The sequence below is a fragment of the Chlorocebus sabaeus genome, chromosome 8 (genome assembly GCF_047675955.1).
Source record: "Chlorocebus sabaeus isolate Y175 chromosome 8, mChlSab1.0.hap1, whole genome shotgun sequence".
NCBI lineage: Eukaryota > Metazoa > Chordata > Mammalia > Primates > Cercopithecidae > Chlorocebus > Chlorocebus sabaeus.
Window position 1 is genome coordinate 80797208 of NC_132911.1, and position 6000 is coordinate 80803207.

The following is a 6000-nucleotide window of genomic DNA, read 5'->3' on the forward strand; positions in this document are numbered from 1 at the left end:
CATTTATTTCAGCTATATATTTCTGCTATATAAGTATGACCTCAGTTTCCAGATTTATCCAATTGGAATAATAACATGCTATATAGAACAATAAATTATTATCAAAGGTCCTTTGCATTCACAATGGTATACTGGAATACTTAAAATAAAAACAATTTTGCAAGTGAAAACATCGCTTCCATATAGTCAGGACATTCCTCATAAAAAATACCAACTTCAAAGCTAAGTTTACCTTTACTTATGCGTGTCTCATCAATACTTTTAAAAATGTTATTTTCCCCTAAAAAGCTAGAGAACATATTTAATATGAAATAGAATAAACCTAATCTCCCTTCCCTACCTCAAACCAATGAAAAGTTTCATTAATGACTCAACAGTGCTATGGCCAAAATCAAGAGTTATGGCAAAAATTGCAAGCTAAAAGAGATTACTTCCTGTCAACACGTTTCTTTATTGCTTTGTAACAAAGACATCAAAATCTACATTATTACTTCAATCTCTCTGAGAATCTTTAGACTTAGATATTGCCATACCTTCTGGATATTTTCATTTAGATGTTCTGTAGTGAGGCTAAACACAAGAAATTCCAAATTGAACTTCCTTTTCCACAAAACTATTTGTTCTCCTCTTTTCTCCATCTCAGTGGATGACATCACACCATAGACTTAGTTGCGCAAATAGTCAAATTAGAAATCATCAGTTTTATTTAAAATATTAGTGAGTATCTTCTATATGCCAGAGACTGCTGAGCAAACATTGTGAATAAAATGCATGAAGTCCCTCACTTTAGATAATATCTCTAAACAAATAAACAAAAAAGTATTTTCAGATTGCAATAAATGTGATAAAGGAAGTTAAAGAGGTGATTTGTTAGAGCAGAGGTTCTCAAAGCGTGGTCTCCTTTCAAACAGCATCAGCGCAACCTAGGAACTTGTAAGAATGCAAATTACTGGGCCCAACCCAGACCTACTGAATCAGAAACACTAGAGGTGGAATCCAGCAAGCCCCTCAGGTGGTAGTGATTCTGCTAAAATCTGAGGACCTTACTTGTGTGACAGCTCATCAGCTACTTTAGAAGCAGTAGTCAGAGAAGTTCTCTGAGGAAATGACAAGTGATCCAAGTCCTGGTTAATGAAAAGGAGCAAATTATTCAGAGTCTGGGAGAATATACTTCAGAGTTTGGAAAAAAATGGTCCCATTCCAGGAAGAGAAAGAAAGCTTTCGCATCATGGAGAAAGATGAGGGAGTGAGGAGTGTAGCATAACATGCAGCCAGAAAAGTAGGCAAGGGCTTAATTGTTTCAGCCTAGTAAGGAGTTGTTAAGTTATTCTAAGTGAAATAGTAAGCTATGACAGAGTTCAAGCAGGAGAATGGATTGATTTTATTTAGTTGTGCAGAATACATTCTAGGAATACAAGAATAAGTCTTATCTAGTTATAAGACCATAAAGAATATAAGTAAGATATTAAAGGTACTGACAGGGAAAATGTAAAGTAGATGGATTCAGTATACATTAAGTATCTTGGAAGCAGAAATAGTATGGTTTACTGATATATAGGATGCATATGAGTGGGAAAGAGAAGACTAAGGGATGACTCTTGCTTGTGCTGGGTGGTAGCGCTGTTAATTGCAATGGTAAAGTTGGGGAAATGGAGTAAGAAGTGTTGAGGAGCATTGAGAGCTCTGATTTTGGCATGCTAAATTAGATAGACTTTTTGGACATCCAAGTAGAGTTACAAAATATAAAGCCATGAGTCTGGATGAGATCATCTAGGGAGGTATTGTAGATAGAGAAAGGACTTAGTACTAATAAGTGGAGACACTCAAGTATTTAGTTGTTGTTTAATAGAGGAGGTCCCAGCAAAGGAGAATAAGAAGTAATTCTCAGAGAGGCAGGATGAAAATCACAATTACCTGATGCAATAAAATCCAAAGAGAGGCACAATTTTCCAGAAGAATGGAGGAGTAACATCGGTTGAGCAAAGAAAGTGAAGCAAGATGCAGAGAAGTAACCACTGAATTTTACAGCATGGGAGTCATTGATGACTTTGAGAGGAGGAATTAACATGAACAGAAACTAGACTGGAGAGGGATGAATAATAACTGTGATTTAGTAGAGAGAGAAATGCAAAAAGAAAAAAAAAAAAAAAAAAAAAAACAAGCCAGAATACCAAAACAAAATCACACACCCCTTTTACACGTTATTAAAGGGAAATAGGGGCTGGGGTAGCACGTGGACTCTTCCTTTTCTTTCCCAAACTTTGCTTTCTAAACCCAATTCACTGTTCCAACTAACATGTATTGCCTGCCTACTGTATTCCAGGCACTGTTCCAGCTGCTTCTGGCACAAAGATGGATAAGATAATCACTATTTTCAAAAAATGTTTACCTATTACAGCAAGTAGGCAATATACGGATAATTTCCACAAATTAAATTGTGGTGAACGGTTCAACATCAATATACAGAGAAAAAAAGTATTTATCCAGAAACACTAATCCTAGTTCAGGGTTCAGAGAAGGCTTTTTAGAGAAGAAAACAATAGTACTCAATAGTACTAGTAATAATACAGCTATGATTTTTAATTTTTTTTTTACTAAGCTTGTGCTCACCAATTTGTATATGTTATTCTATAACAAACCTATGAGATAATTATTATTAACTCCATTTTTATAGATGTTGAAACTGATATTTCCCAAGATGATTTGAAGGAAAAGTGGAATTTACACAGTGAAGAAAAGTTGCTCTAAATAAGATAAGGAATTGTAATGGTACATATAGGAAGGGAGAAAGCGCTACAAAGAGTTGGGCTTCTTGAACGGTGGTTACAAAATATGAGCTGGACCAGGAACATCGGCATTACGTGGAAACTCAACAGACAAGCAAATTCTCAGGTTCAACTCTAGACCTACTACACTAGAACCTTTCAAGATGGGGTGCAGTAAAAACCCAAGATGGGTGAATCTGACACTCTAAAGTGTAAGAAGACTGTTCCCAAGCACTAAGTGTTATGTAGAATGTGAACAAAGATGAAACTGGAGTGATAGACAAGGACCAGGTATCTTGGACATATTCTCACTATGTACAGAAGGCTGAGTTATTTCTTCGTAAGTGATAGGACTCACTGAAATATTTTAAGTTGGGAAGTCAGATTTAAGTAGATCATTCGAAGAATAGATTTGAGTGGGGCATGACTGGGCAAGGAGATCATAGAGGAGTCTAGGAAAGAATGCTCACAAGCAAGGTGTCTTGTACAGAGATACTCAATATGTTAATATAAAACTAAGGATGTCTAAGTTACTAAGTTTCCTCTTTATATGAGCACTTCATGGGTTTAAAAAATATGAAGTGCGGCCGGGCGCGGTGGCTCAAGCCTGTAATCCCAGCACTTTGGGAGGCCGGGACGGGCGGATCACGAGGTCAGGAGATCAAGACCATCCTGGCTAACCCGGTGAAACCCCGTCTCTACTAAAAAATACAAAAAAAAAAAAAAAAAAAAATCTAGCCGGGCGAGGTGGCGGGCGCCTGTAGTCCCAGCTACTCAGGAGGCTGAGGCAGGAGAATGGCGTGAACCCGGGAGGCGGAGGTTGCAGTGAGCTGAGATCGTGCCACTGCATTCCAGCCTGGGCGACAGAGCGAAACTCCGCCTCAAAAAAAAAAAAAAAAAAAAAAAAAAATATGAAGTGCTTTCTTAGCAGACTCAGAGGAGAGGGATCCCAAACCCAGTTGTATGTTAAGACAATGGGAACTAAGGGCCAGACACAGTGGCTCATGCCTGTAATTCCAGCACTTTGAAAGGCTGAGTTGGCGTATCACTTGAGGCCAGAAGTTTGAAACCAGCCTGGCCAACATGATGAGACCTCGTCTCTACTAAAAATACAAAAATTAGCTGGATGTGGTGGTGCATGCCTGTGGTCCCAGTCACTTGGTAGGCTGGGGTGGGAGGATTGCTTGAACCCAGGAGGCAGAAGTTGCAGTGAGCCGAGAGCGTCACTGCACTCCAGCCTGGGCGATAGAGTGGGACTCCGAAAGAAAGAGAGAAAGAGAGAGAGAGAAATAAAGAGAGAGAGAGAGAGAGAAAAGGACAATGGGAAATAACTACAATTGGGTGGTACTTAGTTCAAAAGGATACGACTGATGTACATTGCTTAGAAATTGCATAATGAGAAAAGGACAATGGGAAATAACTACAGCTGGGTGCTACTTAGATAAAAGGGATATGATTGATGTACATTACTTAGAAATTGCATAATGTTGTAGGATACATTAATAGCAGTTTTCCAATTGTTTGTTATTGTTCAAATGAAAATATTCTAAGCTAGTCATTCAAAAAAATTTCTTTTAAATATAGCCAATGTGTATATGTAGAGTAACTAAGATCATTTTAGACATGTCAAAAATGCTTGGGAAAGTTTATTGTAACATATTTCTACAATATAAGACTACAGTATTTTGCCTTCTTTCTATTATTTTGAAACATGTAAAAATGAAAATGTATTATCATTTGTCTGAAAATTGGGATGTGGGACGTTCAAATGGACCTTGATATACATGGTAAGTTTAAGTATAAACATATCGTAAAGATTAATATAGAAATATTGTATTTTCTGTATTTCGTGAGGCAAAAGAATAAAATGCATGTGACATATACATATGCTGTATACATGTATACTTATGTTGAATACAACAGTGTCATGAAATGATTTAATACTTTCACTATTACTGCATGTAATATATTAGTGAAGAGATTTATTGGTGTAATATATTAGTGAAGAGATTTATTTATGAAAACCGCTTTGGCATCTTTATTTTGGAATTTTATGTAGTATATTTTCCTCAGTTCTACAGTATCTATTTAATACATTTAGTGTTATATATATATATGTGTGTGTGTGTATATATATATATATTTCCCTTACATTTCATAATATTTTACAACTGAGAATATGTGGTGGTTGAACGTTAGAATGTAACCACTCCTTCCCTTAACCCAAGTTCTAACCTACAGCGTTTCCAGAGAAAGTGGTTTCTCCACATACATACTCTTGACTCTAAAGTCTATTTATACAATGAATGTCAAATTTATTTCTGAAACCCTCTTTGAGAATAAAAGTGCCCTTTTATTCTGACTTATATGAAACTTTATGGTGTGTATAAGTTACCTTTTGATTATGTTTTTGCATGATTAAAAATTTGCAAAGTTCTTATGGCTCCAAAGAGCCTACCTGTAATAAACAGCTTTCCCCTTCTAAACCACAAAACAGCTCTGAATTGCTTGGGCATTAGAACTAATTGCCTGCCTACTTCAAAGGAAGAACCTGAAAAGAGAGAGGGGAAAAAAGTCACAGAAGCAGAGGCATAGCAGGCAAATCCACCTCTAAAGGTTATGAGTTGTGGCTTGGAGGAGCCGGGCAAAGTTATGGCCTCAGAACTGCTGTTTGCGATTAAGTTGATGGGGAGCGTCTATCCCACAATCTTTCCCTGCTGCTGACACAGAGTCTTTGTTCACATTCAGATTTCTCAAACTGTTGCCAGGGTCAGGCTGAGGTCAGACACCACAGTGATGTATAGAAGAACATGTCTGGGAATTTCTCTCACACTTAAAACACATACCAGAAAATGAAGAAGAGGACCCTGCAAAATCTGTCTGATGAGACCCAGATTATATACTGTAGCTTTTCTTTTAGTGCCTTCATAATTTTCTTTTTCTTCTTCTGACACACAATGTTTTATTAATGTGAGTTGCGATAGCCCTTACAATTTTATGTCCCCTCAAGATAAGGACACTCAGTAGCACGCTGACACTTTATTTTCCAGCCCTGGGGGAAAGGCCCAGTAAATCTACTCCAAGAATTCTTGCATCCTTTCCCCAGGATGAGTTGAAAAGTAATTGCCACAAGCCGTCATAGGTCCCGAACTAGAGATCATGTCACGTGTGTGAACTTGGGAGGGACACACACAGCCCAATCCAGTTGATCTCAGCCCTCCAGCCTCCCAAATCC

The 6000-nt window shown here is 37.5% G+C and overlaps 1 protein-coding gene across 1 annotated transcript in view; it reads left to right on the plus strand.

Moving 5' to 3' along the window:
- Nucleotides 1–6000, plus strand: part of ZFHX4 (zinc finger homeobox 4) — a 188888-nt gene that overhangs the window by 156327 nt on the left and 26561 nt on the right.